Consider the following 14,732-nt stretch of genomic DNA (forward strand, 5'->3'; position numbering starts at 1 on the left):
TGAGAAGAAGTGTAGCCTGGTAGAAAACATGGGCCTTAGAATCAAAGGACCTGGGTTTTATTCCCAAACTCTGCAACTTCATTGCTGTATGTCCTTGGGTATGTCACTTAACTTCTCTGTGCCCCAGTTTCCTCAACTGTAAAATAGGGATGAAATTCCTATTCTCCCTTCTAGTTAGACTGTAAGCCCCATATGGAATAGGGATTATGTCCCACCTGATTAACTTGTATCTACCCCAGTGCTTAGAATAGTGCTTGATGCATAGTTAGCATTTAACAAATATCATTAAAAAATGTGTTTTATCAAATTTGGATGTTTGCTTACTCTATCCATGGTGCTGAAAAATGATGCCGGTCACTAGAAAACCATCCTTTCCCCTTTAACAAGATAAATGATAAGCATATTTCTTGCAAGAAGATGACTGATATAAGCATATAACAGTGTTGGACTATTTTATTTGCTGCTTGTACTCCAGAAACAAGCTACTTTAAAATGAAATCAGTAAACAAATGCCATCTAGATCACCCTGAAAATGTTAGCTACATGTTTGAAGCAGTTGTTTAACCAAGCTCTTCCATTACATGATGGGATGAATGAAGTATCATGACAAAGGGTAAGTAAGAGAAAATAACTTCAATCTAACACTTCTGAAAGATTTTAGTCAGTTTTAGACTGTAAGCTCCATGTAGGCAGGGAACAAGTCTTCCAACTTTGTTGTATTCATTCATTCATTCAATAGGATTTATTGAGTGCTTACTGTGTGCAGAGCACTGTACTAAGCACTTGGGAAGTACAATTCAGCAACAAACAGAGGCAATCCCTGCCCTCAACAGCCTCACAGTCTAGAAGGGAGGAGACAGACATCAAAACAAGTAAAGAGGTATCAATAGCATCAATAAAAATAATTGGAATTATAGCCATACACATCAGAACAAGTAAATTGTACTCTTCCAAGTGCTCAGAACAATGTTCTGCACACATTAAGGTGCTCAATGAATACAATTGATTGATTTCATTATTCTGAAGGTGATCTGTATCTATGGGGTGACTTCCCATATTACACTTTTAGGGTGCTGTTAGGCTGGTTCGATGAGTCCTTCATAGAACCAGGCAGAACCTGGCTCATGTGGGCAATGATGGAGAGTGGTGAAGGGAGTTTGTTCAGTCTCAGAAGAATATTTTATCAGCCAATCATTCAATCAGTGGTATTGTAAGTGTATTGTGTGCAGAACACCATACTAAGTGCTTGGGAGAGTACAACAGAGTTGGTAGACACGTTCCCTTTTTACAAGAAGCTTACAGCCTAGAACGGGAGACAGACGTTAAAAAATACAGATGTATATATGTACATAAGTGCTGTGGGAACTGAGAGAGCGGTGAATATCAAAGTCCTTAAAGGAGAACATACCCAACTACAGAGGCAATGCAGAAGGGAGAGCTAAGACAGGAAAAGTGCAGGCTTCATTCTTCCTCTAAGGGGAGGGAACAATGAAGTTGAATAATATAGAATGAGATGGATGGAAATGGAGGAAGATAAATACCCTAATAGTAGTGATATTTATTAAGCATCCACTCAGAGCATTGCACTGCTAAGTGTTTGGAAATGTACATCATAAGCAAGAACACATCTTCTACTCCGAGGATTTTACCTTCCAACAGGGGAGGCAGTCAAACTACTGATAAATAGAGCAATTGGAATAAATAATTGAATGAACAATTGAGTCTACAACACTATCCTATAAGCAATATATATTTTAAAAGTAAACCACTTTCACAACAAAATAGCATTAAAGGGATTTTGTGGTATTTGTAGCGAGTGCTGGTTTGGGGAATCAAAAAAAACCTGAATTCTAGCTTCAGTTTTGGCACTAAACCTGAGTAACCTCTACCTGATGTATAGCAAAATGATGAGAATTGATGAGCTAATCTGAAGACTTTTTCTCTTCTCCACCTTCTACCACCTAAGGGAAATTCTCTTATGATAGGACCAGCTGCTGCATCACAGCCTGTTAGCTTCAGGGTATATTCAATATATACCTTTGATGATGTTGCTAAATATGTGGTGCAGGGGGAAAGGGGGAGCGGTCACTGGATGCTTTCTTCCACTGTTCTCATCCAGGCCACTTTGTGTCCTATATAATCTCTTCCACACTCTTTATTTTGTGTTGCATTCTTTTTTTATTATTTTACAACTCTGCTAAATTGTAAGCTCTTTGAGGGTAGGGATCATGTCTACTAACTCTGTTGTATTCTCCCAAGTACAGTGCTCTGTTGCCGAAGTGTACTTTCCAAGTGCTTAGTACAGTGCTCTGCACACAGCAAGCACTTAAATATGATTGAATGAATGAATGCTCCGCACACAATAAATGCTCAATAAATATCATTGAATGATTGATTGAGTTTTAGAATGAGAGGTTTGTGGAGAGGGAAGCCAAGCTTTGGAGAAATAAAATTAGAAGTGAGAGGTAACCTCTCTACCCATAGCCTGGGACAGGTAGATACTTTTTTCACCTTTCCAAACTTGAAATAAAGGCTCTACCACACAAAAAGTAAAGTGTTTAAATGTTGTCAAAAAAAGAGAAAATATTATAATTAATTTCCACCTCTACCTCGAGGAAAGGACTCTGCCATTCTATTCAGTGAGCCTGACTCTTCTCACCAGTTTCAGGGGGATATAAGACCTGCATCTCCTCTCAGGGTCACATCTGGAGAGTTTCCAGTACTTTACCAGTCTCGACTATGGGAGAGAGAGTCAAGCAGAGGCATACCCATTCCATTCCTAGCTTGGGCAGTGGCTAGTGAGTGGAAGGCAATCTGCTACAAGTCAAAACTCACCTGTGCTGGGCAGCAGCAGCATGGGAGAGAGTTGAGGGCAGAGACTCAAGTTGACTGTGCAGAAGGAGGTAATGGTAAACCACTTCTGTATTTTTACCAAGAAAACTCTATGGATCCATTACCAGAACGATTGTAGATGGAGATGGGGCATTCTGGGAGAGATGTGTCCATGGTGTTGCTATGGGTCAGAGATGACTAGGTGGCATAAGACAAGACCTGCATTAAGCCATTTGGAAATAAGGAAGATAAAGAAGGTGGAATAGAGAGTATATGCTACTGAATTATTCCAGGGTGCAGTTAAAGTCCTTCTGTCCCCAGTACATCTGTTCCTTGAATAACTTTTGAAGCCTGGCATTGGCCAATACCAAGCTAAATCTTGTCAGGTTTGAGCGAGTTAGAAAGTCCCCCAACATCCCTAAGTTTCCCCCACTCCCATATGATTTTAGAAATCTCAGGTCAAGGGGAATAGAATATAAGCTAGGGCATCGGCTAATCAGTCGATTAAAGGTATTTATCGAGTGCTTACTATGTCCAGAGGACTGCCCTAAGCAATTGGGAGAATACAACAGAGTGGTAGACATGTTCCCTGCCCACAAGGAACTTGGATTTTAGAGGGTGCATACATATGTCTGAAAGCTCTACATGTGAACAAATTTCTCCTGGTATTCTGGGACAATAATTTCCAGAAATCTCAGGGGCAATGTCATCTATTGTATGACGTAGCACATGCAGAGGGAACGTGACCCAATTTCCAGTTTGGCTTCCACTTATAAAGAGTCCAGTTGAGGATAAATCAGGGAGTCAATTCAGTAAGCGGCCAAGAAAACCAAGTGCTATCTGAGGCTGGGGCCAATGGGATTAGGCTGGACTCCGGTTTTTTGTGTGTTTGTTCTATGTTATTTGTTAAACACTATGTGCTAGGCACTCTACTAAGCACTGGGGTTGATAAAAGCTAATTAGGTTGGAAACAGTCCATGTTCCTCATGGGGCTTGCAGTCTTAATCCTCATTTTACTGGTGAGGGAACTGAGGCACAGAAAAGTGAAGTAACTTGTCCAAGGTCACAGCAGACAAGTGCTGGAGCCAGGATTAGAACCCAGGTCCTTCTGACTCCCAAGCCTGTGATCTATCCACTAGGCCATGCAGCTTTATCCAACAGTTTGCTGGACCATGCAAGATGCTTTACCCTAGAAACCTAAGTCACTGCCTGCCAAGACCTCTGACTTCAGAGAATTGAAGAGTTATCTAGCTGTGAGGAGAGTTGAAGAGGGTGCTGATTTCCATGGAGTTTAGGGAATGCCTTCCTGGCAGAAGGACAGTTGAGCTCATAGTATTCTCTAAGGCTGTAGCCATTAATTAGAATTGTAAATGATACGAATGATGGTACTGCTACCACTTTGAGAAAAAGAATACACTAGGATTTGATAGATGACACTTAGGGTATTTGAAAATAAATAAATCTTTGCCCTGATTTTTTCTTGGCAGCGTTTCATCCCACCAAACCTCCATCAACTTTTTATGCCCCAAAGACTCCCTCTCTACTCTATGTTCAAATAAACAAATGTTCTTAGCACAAGAGAGTGCTAAGTCAAGACAGATCCTTGACTATATTAATGGAAATGAGCATAGAAAGGAAGGAAGAAAGAAGAATTACTTCAGAATATATTTTACAAATGAGTTTCCATACAGTTCCATTAACATTAATAGGGCTATAGATTTCCCCTCTTTGAGATTCACATATTTCTGCTTCTGGCTCATTTGAGTGGTCAGTCTTAAGGAGGGAGGTGAACTTGTGTTTATTTCCACACACCCCTCCCCCCGAATCTGGATATTTGGCTAGAAGCTGTTTGTCAGAATGCATCAGTGTTCCGTGAGCAAGAAGGAGCAGGGAGGAAAACTCCAATTTTAGCATTCTGCTTAGAACAAAGGACGGATTCAGCAGCACAGAAGTCAGTGCAGATTTTGATGATTTCATCTTAGAGGACAAATGCAACAATTTTACACCCAAATTCATTTACATTAATTGCTCATCCCTTGGGTCCACAAACAGAGGAGCCTTTCTCGGCAGCCTATTGGTCTGAGACAGCATTATCTGGTGATCTCTGCCCCTGCATTAGGTAAGTTTCTTTTTGCTGCTGAGGTATGCCAATTCCTTCTAGTGTTATTCTGAATCCAAGAATTAAATCTAAGACACTTAGGGAAAATACTGTGGATAGGATTTTTTTTAATTAGTTCATCTCATGAGCAATATTTTTAAAAACTAAGTATTTGCTTAATTTATCTAAATTATAAAGACAGGACTAATCTATTGTAAAAAAAAGAGAGCTACAACACTATTTCATTGTTACTCAATGCATATATTATTGCAGAGAAAAATGCTTAATGCAGCGGAGGACAATTATGTCAAGGCTTGCTGGCTTGATAGTACTTTCATTCCATAATATTTATGCTTAGATTTTTCAGTAAAACCTAACCCTGACTACAACTTGGCATTATTGGTATTTGTCTAAAGGGAACAAGACACTTTGGAATTGATGTTTGAGTAATTTTTTTTAAGTAATGGATTGCTTTATGGATCTTTAAAATATTATTCTGGTAAGAAACCTTATTAGGTATTAAGAGTAAAATGTTTAGCATATGAGGTCATGAAAACCAGAACTACATACTGGTCAATCGTTGCCGAGGAAATTGTTATCAATAGGTTAATTTAGTAGCCTAGTTTGCCTTGGAGTTGAAGGACTTTGCTGGAAAGCTGAATTCCTAACAAATGCACTGCAAACTCATTGTTGGTTGGCAGAGTTCCTTGATTGCTCTTCTGAAGGCTCCAGCCTCCCCATTAGTCCCAAGAGGATACTAAGTGGTTCTGAGTATTTGTCCTGCTCCTTTCCTTAAAATTGTTCTCTCCATGCAGGCTCACACTAATACGTTCTCCTTTGAAACAGAAAGATGACGCAGGGCAGAATCTTCACAACCACACTATGACCAGCTTTCTTTCTATGCTCACTCCCACTGATACAATCAAGGGTGTCTCTCAACCTAATCTTCACTTATCCCTTGTGCTGCTTACGTTTGTTTATTTAAACACAGAGAAGAGAGGGATTGTTTGGGGAGTGAAAGAGGGATCAAGATGTGGTAGGATTAAACTATGCCAAGAAAAAATCAGGGCGAAGATGTATTTTCCCATGCCCTAAATGTCATATATCAAATCCTTGTGTACTCTTTTCTTAGACTATATCACCATCAGAAGCATCATCACTATTGGCCATAATCAGCTGGCTGTGTGACTTGAGCAGGTCACATAGCTTCTCTGTCCCTCAGTTTCCTCATCTTTAAAATGGAAATTAAATATATGTTCTCCCTCCCCCTAAGAATCGGAGTCCAATGTAGGACAGGGACTGTGTCCAACTTGATTATTTTTGTCTCCCACAACACTAGCCAAAACCTAGGGAAAACATATGTTCCGGCAAAACTGAATGCACTGACAAATCATTGCACAAATGTGGTAAATCAACTTGTTTAATGAGACAAAATTGGGATGAATTCATGACTTCAAATAGATCCATTCTGAGCTTAAAATACTAGGAAAAATTTAATATTTTTTAAAAAAATAATATTTAATATTTAATGATTTTCAGGTTGAGCCTTCATTTATAAAATTTGGGTTAGTGCAGGTAGAACCTATAAAAGCTCTTGTCTAATTTGAACTACACATAATAAGGCTAATACGTGGTTTTCCTGGAGCACTATATACTTATAAGAGAAAAATGCAGGTAAGAATAAGTCATACCAAAATGAAATTGGGTTGGTTGGTTAAGTGCAAAGCACTTAGTACAGTGCTCTGCATATGTTAAGTCCTCAATAAATACCATTGAAAAATTGATTGATTGAGGTTTTCTCTTTGTTTAGTTTCTCTTTTGTCACTGAAAATAGTAATAAAAGTCAAAAGGAAGTAGCTATTTGACCCAATTAGCTGGATAATTCAGGTGGGGATACCGAGGAAAAGTAGGAATTTCAGCCTTAAGTTTCTAGAAAGAAAGTGGTTACAGCCTCAAATTCACAGACAGTTGCTCAGTTCTCCATTTTGCCTGAGTAGGCATGGCTTTGAAAAACATCTGCTAAATAATAAAGTTTTCTATTTAAATTAATTTAAATCAACTTTGTTTCATTTTATTATTTCCCCTTAGTAAAATCTTCACAGCGAAGAAGTTCCCTTGGATATTTTCAGGGAGTTTTGAGACTCCAGGCTTAAATCAAGCAAGGACATGTTCAGCCTTTAGAAAAGCATGAATTCAGTTTCAAGCATAAAATCTCATAACTTGACTTTTAAATGTTTTCAATCTGCATTTCCAAGAAAATGTTCATAAAATTCAGAGAACTTATAAAAATAGCTTCAACCCCCTTGAATTATAACTCAGGACAAAGCACCAGCATATTAATTTGTAATTTTGCATATACCAGAACTGAACTGCAGTGGCACCAGTCACCCGTGGGAGAAATGATGTAATCTTATTGATTTTAAATGGTGATGTCACTTTTCTTCATATTGAGGAGTACATACATCAGCTACATGTGGCTTCCTCTTAGTATTCCTTGCTGAACAGAACTCATGTGGCTTAGACTGAGTTTTCTTCTCTGAGGACACATCAGAGAGAATGCTATATTCCCTTTGCCTCTAATGATATGAATTATGAATAAGAAACATAAAATATGCACTCCAGAATCTTTTTCTTTAAGCAATGTGCTGATGGAGCCACAACCCAGAATGAGAAGGTAGTCAGGGAGAGCTGCTGTGTTGTTTGTTTTAGAGCTAAGAAAACTCATTGTTCATAATTATGTCCCTGGAGCGGACACAACTGGACAGAAAATGAAATTGTTGAAGTTTCAAAATGATATAAGTTTTGAAAATTACTTTTATGGAAAGCTTGATATCATGTTTCTGACCACCTGATTATGAGCAAAAATATAACATTTTCAGATCATTTGGACTGGTCACAGGAAGTAACAGTCATTTGCCGTACAAGAGTCATCTTGTGAATTGAAAGGGGATGGATCCCTTAAAAATCAGTAAACCAATCATATTTATTGAGGTGCTGACTGTATGCAGAGCACTGTACTAAATTCTTGTACAATCTAACAGAGTTGGTAGACATGTTCCCTACCCACAAAGAGCTTACAGTCTAGAGGGAATGTGGTTAAAATGGATGTGGTTTCCAAAATAAGGAGTCTCTCCTTTCATTTAGTTGCATTTATTGAGCAACTTATTGAATGCAAAGCACTGTACTAAGCACTCCTTAATATATCTGTGTTCTTGGAAAAGCACAGGAGAACAAATATATTCAATTATATTTATCTCTTCTCTCCTTTGTTCTTTCTAAATTAAATAGGGATGTTTCTAATCCCACCTTCCACACCACTCTACGCCTGTACCTACACAGATGCAGGCTGCTCTATAAACAAGTGCATGAAAATATCTTACTAAACAATTTTCTCATAGTATTTGTGAGTGTCCTTTCTATTTGACCTCAGTAACTGAAGACTTTGAGTGTCCTGCTTTGAAGAGAATTGCAATATGCCCGAAGTCATAGTATAAATTTTTCCTCCACTACTGTTTGTTAAAATGTGTTTTTAAAGGGGATATCTAGGTATTTCTGCTTGAGCCTAAAGATTGCCAGTTTCATAAACTCAAAATATAGGCTAGGCATTAGGTTTTTGAAAGTATTTGGTATATCGAGGCAAGAGCTCTGATGATATTTGTACTATTTAGTTCTACAGGGCATTTCTCTCCATGATGCATTTCCTTCATTAAATGTGAATTTATATAATATAGAGTGTACTTTGCTTTGAATTATGCTATTTGATTAGTGTCACTGAGTTACGCCCTCAAATTCAAAAGTTCTATGAAGTAATTTGAAATAAATCTGTACAAGTTTCCAGATCGAATTAATATACATTTAATGCAGTGTGTATTTTTGAAGGTTTAGGGGGAAAGTTCAGTTGTGCTTTTTCTTGACTCATCTATATCATATTCACTTTCATAAGGTGAAGAAAGTACTCATCTTTTGACTGAAGTCTATGGCCTGGACTAGGGAAACTGGATGTCAAGAATCAAGAAGCTCACTGTAGGGATAGTCAGGAAAACTGGATTCTTCTGATTCCATTCTTTGTTTTATTTAAAGTGAAAAGAAACTATACCATACAAGCTGTGCTTCATTATTGACTTTTCCATGTCTGGACCCTAACTCACTCCTGCAACTCCTTCCTCCTTCAAATCTGCCAAACCATTGCTCTACCCATCTTCAAAGTTCTTCTGAAATTCCACCTCTCAGGAAGCTTTCCTCAATTATTTTTTTTCTCCACAGGTCATATTTTATAAACTATAATCTAGTATTTTTGCACTTATAATATCACACCACTCTTTAATACATATTAATTTATGTGCTCAAAAATTGAGCACTTTTCTCCCCTATTGACAAATTATTAGATACGTGTCTCCCACTTAAGATTGAAAGCTTCTTATGGGCAGGGTTCATGCCTTCTACCTTTGTTGAACTCTCCAAGTTTTTAATACAGCGCTCTGTGCATAGTCAGTGCACAATAAATACTATTATTGATTGACTGATATGTTATACATTCAAAGGGTAAATTTTATTAGTACATATTTGTGGATTAGGTCCTCACTGTTTAAATGAAGCTCTATTCAGAAATGAAGAGTTTATTCAACTGGCATCTCTCATACTTGATTATTATTCTTGGAATTCTGAAAATAGATTTTCCAGAGATGCGATTTAAAGAATGTGACTTTTTTTAATCTTACTTTAAATGGATTGAAAGTGCTGGGCTCTAAAAGATGAGCAGCAAGTAAAGACATACTCTTAGTCAAGAGAATATGTTACAATATTATTAATCAATCAAGTGTATTGAATAAGCTTCTACTGGGTTTAGAACATTGCACTTCATGCTTACTAGAGCACAGTGAAGTAAAAGACAGTGGTTCCTACCCTCAAGAGATCATCTGGTCTAATTCAATTCCTCCAGGTAAGTGAATTAGATTAAACACTGGTATACCCCATGATGCTTCCAAATTAAAGTCCTTTGAAAATATGGCTTTATCATGGATGTTTGTATTATAGGATATGTTTTCCAAAAACTTTACAAATGATGAATTAGGATCGATTCCATAACCTCAGGAAAAGTAATTCCTACCATACAGTACCTTGTAAGGATAAACATAATTAAACTCTTGTTTAATTTTTATTAAAGTAACAAAAATATCACATTTTTATATAAATGAGGGGGTTCTGACATAATCATGATTTATTAAACACTGGAAAAACTCAAAGATCAGTTGGAATGGTTATAGGTTAGAAAAATATTTGTAATATTATAATAATAATATTATTTATTATGGGAGGCTGTAGAAGTAGAGGTTTTTGCTGAGTGTGTTAGTAGGTTTATAACTGCCTTAAAGAGTTTGTCCAAGTTGGGTTGAAGAGCAGACTGGCTCTTTTTCTTCTTATAGCAGCTGGTAGCAAATGAACTTCTTAACGATTCCTATAAATCTTTGAACTCAACTCTCCATTTAGGTTGTCCACTTCAGACTCATTTTTAAGTTCATCCAGTTTCTTGCCAATTTGATGAAAGACTTTTAATTCTAATATTTTAGCTGGCTGAGCACTCAATAAATACCATTATATGATGGATGATGGTCTGGAGAAACATAACTTCATCAGTTTTGTGATCTTACAATGGTGCCTAAAATCATCAAAGTTCAAAGAGGTCTTCATTGGAAAATGATTCTTCTGAATGAGATAAAATTAACTTGACATCTGACTCATCTGTACTAAATTAAGCATTCTAAATTAAACAGCCCAACAATTTACTGGATTATCTGCTCAAAGATCTCTTCAATACCTCAAAAATGATTAATTGTTCTGACCCAAAGTGTGGGCAGAGCTTCCCTCAAGATATTCATTGTTAATTGCTTAATCTCAGCACAAGGATGGAAGGGGCAAGATGGCATTTACTTTTCTATGGTGCTCAATTAGAATTAGAATATCTAATTCGAATTTCTAGTAGTTGGGCATATGTGTAGAGTAATATTGATTATATCCCTGGGGTGGTTGTATCAAGAGGTGATTTTAACCTAGGGTAAGGACTTAAACAAGAGTATTTTCATTCCCAGGTTTGTGTATACTGGGGAATTTGAATCTGGAGAAGATCAGAAGATAGAAACAAAGGTATTTGCAAAGTAATCAAAAGAAATAAATATACAATTGAATAAATGTATATACATACAAGGTGATGATAATAATATGGAGGATGGGTTGATAAGACATGGGATACTGAGATTTAGTCAGGGAAGGTATGTGGGAGGAGATGGGCTTCCAGGAGACATTTAGAAGCTGGGGAAGCCTGAGATCTGTTGGATTTGGGGAAAGAGAAAATTCCAAGCTGGGGCAAGTGTGAGTCAGGGGAAAGAAGCAAGAGAGTTGAGCTTGAGATACAGTTAAAAGGTCAGCTCGGAGGACTGAAGAGAGCAGATCGGTGAGTAGCAGTGAAGAGAGAAGATATGTAAGTTGGGTGAGTTGTTATATTATTTTGTTAATATGTTTGGTTTTGTTCTCTGTCTCCCCCTTCTAGACTGTGAGTCCACTGTTGGGTAGGGACTGTCTCTATATGTTGCCAACTTATACTTCCCAAGTGCTTAGTACAGTGCTGTGCACACAGTAAGCACTCAATAAATACGATTGATTGATTGATTGATTGATTGATTGAGTTGGTGGAGAGTCTTGAAGCCAACACTGTTGAGTTTCTGTTTGCTGCAGAGGGATCCAGAGGGTCAGTGGAGGATTTTAAGGAAAGGAACAGAGCAATGTATGAATGTGTGGGGGATAACGTGGTTTCCATAGGGAGATGGAAGGAAGACGTTTGGTGACCTGAACCCACTTCTCTTGGATTTAGCCTGTCAATCAATCAATCAATCAATCGTATTTATTGAGCACTTACTGTGTGCAGAGCACTGTACTAAGCGCTTGGGAAGTACAAGTTGGCAACATATAGAGATAGTCCCTACCCAACAGTGGGCTCACAGTCTAGAAGGGGGAGACAGAGAACAAAACCAAACATATTAACAAAATAAAATAAATAGAATAGATACGTACAAGTAAAATAAATAGAGTAATAAATATGTACAAACATGTATACATATATACAGGTGCTGCGGGGATGGGAAGGAGGTAAGACGGGGGGATGGAGAGGGGGACGAGGGGGAGAGGAAGGAGGGGGCTCAGTCTGGGAAGGCCTCCTGGAGGAGGTGAGCTCTCAGTAGGGCCTTGAAGGGAGGAAGAGAGCTAGCTTGGTGGATGTTGGGAGGGAGGGCATTCCAGGCCAGGGGGAGGACGTGGGCCGGGGGTCGATGGCGGGACAGGCGAGAACGAGGCACGGGGCAGGATTTAGGGCTGAACTGGCAGGTGACCAGCAGTTGACTAGTAATTGTTTTCTCCTCCCTCCCTCCAACATGTCTTCTGAGATGCTGAATCATGACAGTCAGGATATGGGGTTCCATTAGAGCATGTGTGAGGGGGAGGAGGAAGGGGTTACAGGCTCCCTCCGCCACTAGTACCACTTGGGACTGTTTCTGAGCCAATCAGAACACTCAGATGGCAGAAATTTACATTATATATGTAGACTGACTTGAGGATCCATTTATTACATGAATTATTTAAGAGGAATTCCTACTTCCAAAGAGATTTTCCCTCCATTACTTTCTAATATCTAACTGTCCATTATATGAGCTGGGTTCTTAAATTAACTACAGACAAATCTGTTTTTACACTTAAAATACAACTGCGAAGTCCTGAAAATGAATACTGCAATTTGTAGCAACCTTCAAAGTTGGGCTAATTCATTGTTTAACATTTTGTTTTTCCAAATAGTTCAATCCTAAATATAATTGTGATCTGTGTTTAACTGTTTCTTGTATGTACATTTATCCTCTGTGGAGCAAAACTATTTGCAAGCAAAGAGCTATACTTATGTGCAAACAGTGTTGTACTAAGTTCACCCCGCATCGTCCTTTCAGCTAAATAACACAGATTAATAGGATCTCACCATCTGGACCATTTCCTTTGAAAATGGACTGTTTGTATACATGTGAGTGGATGTGTGTGCATGTAGTTCTGCAGATCTTTAATTTAAATTTAATTTAATTTAATTTAATTTAGAGAAGCAGCATGGCTCAGTGGAAAGAGCATGGGCTTTGGAGTCAGAGGTCATGGGTTCAAATCCCGCTTCCGCCAATTGTCAGCTGTGTGACTTTGGGCAAGTCACCTAACTTCTCTGTGCCTCAGTTACCTCATCTGTAAAATGGGGATGAAGACTGTGAGTCCCCCGTGGGACAACCTGATCATCTAGTAACCTCCCCAGCACTTAGAATAGTGCTTTGCACATAGTAAGCACTTAATAAATGCCATCATTATTTATTATTTATTTATTTAAAAAAGTATTTGCTGTTCCTTAAATTTTATGTACAGAATATTATTGAATATCTCAATAAATATTGTTGTGCTTTACCTCTTAAAAATGAAAATTAATTATTCAGGGAAAACATTTGCTCTTTTGTGGCATTTTTGAAGTTATTTTAAGAATAAAGCATTTTATAATTATAATCTAGTCATTAAAATAAAAGAAAATTAAATGAATGATTGCTAATTTGTGGAAGGAGTAGAACTATTAAGCAATAGTTATGTGCCCCTGTACTTATGACGAGCAGTATAGAAACCTATTCAGTATTCTGTTCATTTAAGGTTACAAATATTGTCCCAATTTACTTTCATTCTTCAATAGGAAGTGACTAAATTTAATGACTGCAAAAATAAATTGTATAGGATAACTCTCTGATGTATGGGTCCTGAGCCAAAAAAAACCCATCCCCAGGAAGCTACAAAGCCAAAGATTTGTATTTGGATTTACACTCTCCATTCACCCCACCCTTTGCCCCACAACACAAAAGTACATATCCGTAATTTATTTATTTATATTAATGTCTGTCTCCCCTTCTAGACTGAAAGCTCCTTGGGGTCAGAAAACATGTCTACCAACTTTGTTATACTGTACTCTCCCAAGCACTTAGTACAGTGCTCTGCACACAGTAATCGCTCAATAAATACCACTGATTGATTAATTTCCCTGACTTCTCCCTGATTCTCTCATTGAAAGAGGTACACACTGCATACGGATAGTGTAGAACACTGGGAGGAGATGCATTCTCCTTCTACCACACCCTTCCACCAGTCAGCTTTCCCACTACCTATCAGTAGAGTAAGTGGCCACCAAGACCTCAGAAATGAAAGTGACTCACTCCTATCACTGACTTCATTGGAAGTTATGTGTCAGTGTGTAGAAAAGGACCACTGAACTCTAGACTATTGTTTCCAATGTGATGCAGAGCTAGAAATTTTCCTCTCTGTCCTGTTTTGGTGAGTCATTTATTGGTCCACTATTTTTTTTTCAGCAAACCCTATTTCCAAAAAGCAAAGCAAAACAAACAAAAATCCTCATGATTTTTCTCCCAGATCACCATAACACTTTGTTTTCTTGGCAGGATCAAAACAAAACGAAAAAAGAGAAATTCTGAATTTTCTAGAATGGTAGTGAATCAATCAAACAATCATATTTGTTGAGTGATTACTGTGTGCAGAGCCCTATAATAAGTGCTTGGTAGAGTACAATATAACAAAGTTGGCAGATATGTTCCTTGCCCCCAAGGAGCTTACAAGTCTAGAGTGGGAGACAGACTTAAAATAAACTTTGGATACATAAGTGTCATGTGGTTCAGGATAGGGTAAATAAAGGGTACAAATCCAAGAGCAAGAGAAACCTAGAAGTACCTTAAAAAGA

General features: G+C 37.9%; 1 protein-coding gene and 1 non-coding gene across 9 annotated transcripts in view; both read left to right on the forward strand.

The window, feature by feature from the left end:
* The first annotated feature begins 2,687 nt into the window (after nucleotides 1-2,687).
* Nucleotides 2,688-2,825, forward strand: LOC119927680. The gene has a single exon (XR_005450660.1). It is a non-coding gene; the product is annotated as a small nucleolar RNA SNORA7 (small nucleolar RNA).
* Nucleotides 2,826-4,706: 1,881 nt separating this feature from the next.
* Nucleotides 4,707-14,732, forward strand: part of SYBU (syntabulin) — a 105,982-nt gene continuing 95,956 nt past the window's right edge. For 6 of the 8 annotated variants that reach the window (XM_038745312.1, XM_038745318.1, XM_038745317.1 and 3 more), the window contains exon 1: nucleotides 4,707-4,951. The gene's annotated coding sequence lies outside the window, so the exon portion shown is untranslated. Of the gene's footprint in view, nucleotides 4,952-11,016; nucleotides 11,072-14,732 lie in introns of all 8 variants that reach the window. The other 2 variants (XM_038745313.1, XM_038745316.1) reach the window with 1 other exon arrangement.

The sequence above is a fragment of the Tachyglossus aculeatus genome, chromosome 4 (assembly GCF_015852505.1).
Source record: "Tachyglossus aculeatus isolate mTacAcu1 chromosome 4, mTacAcu1.pri, whole genome shotgun sequence".
In the NCBI taxonomy this organism is placed as follows: Eukaryota; Metazoa; Chordata; class Mammalia; order Monotremata; family Tachyglossidae; genus Tachyglossus; species Tachyglossus aculeatus.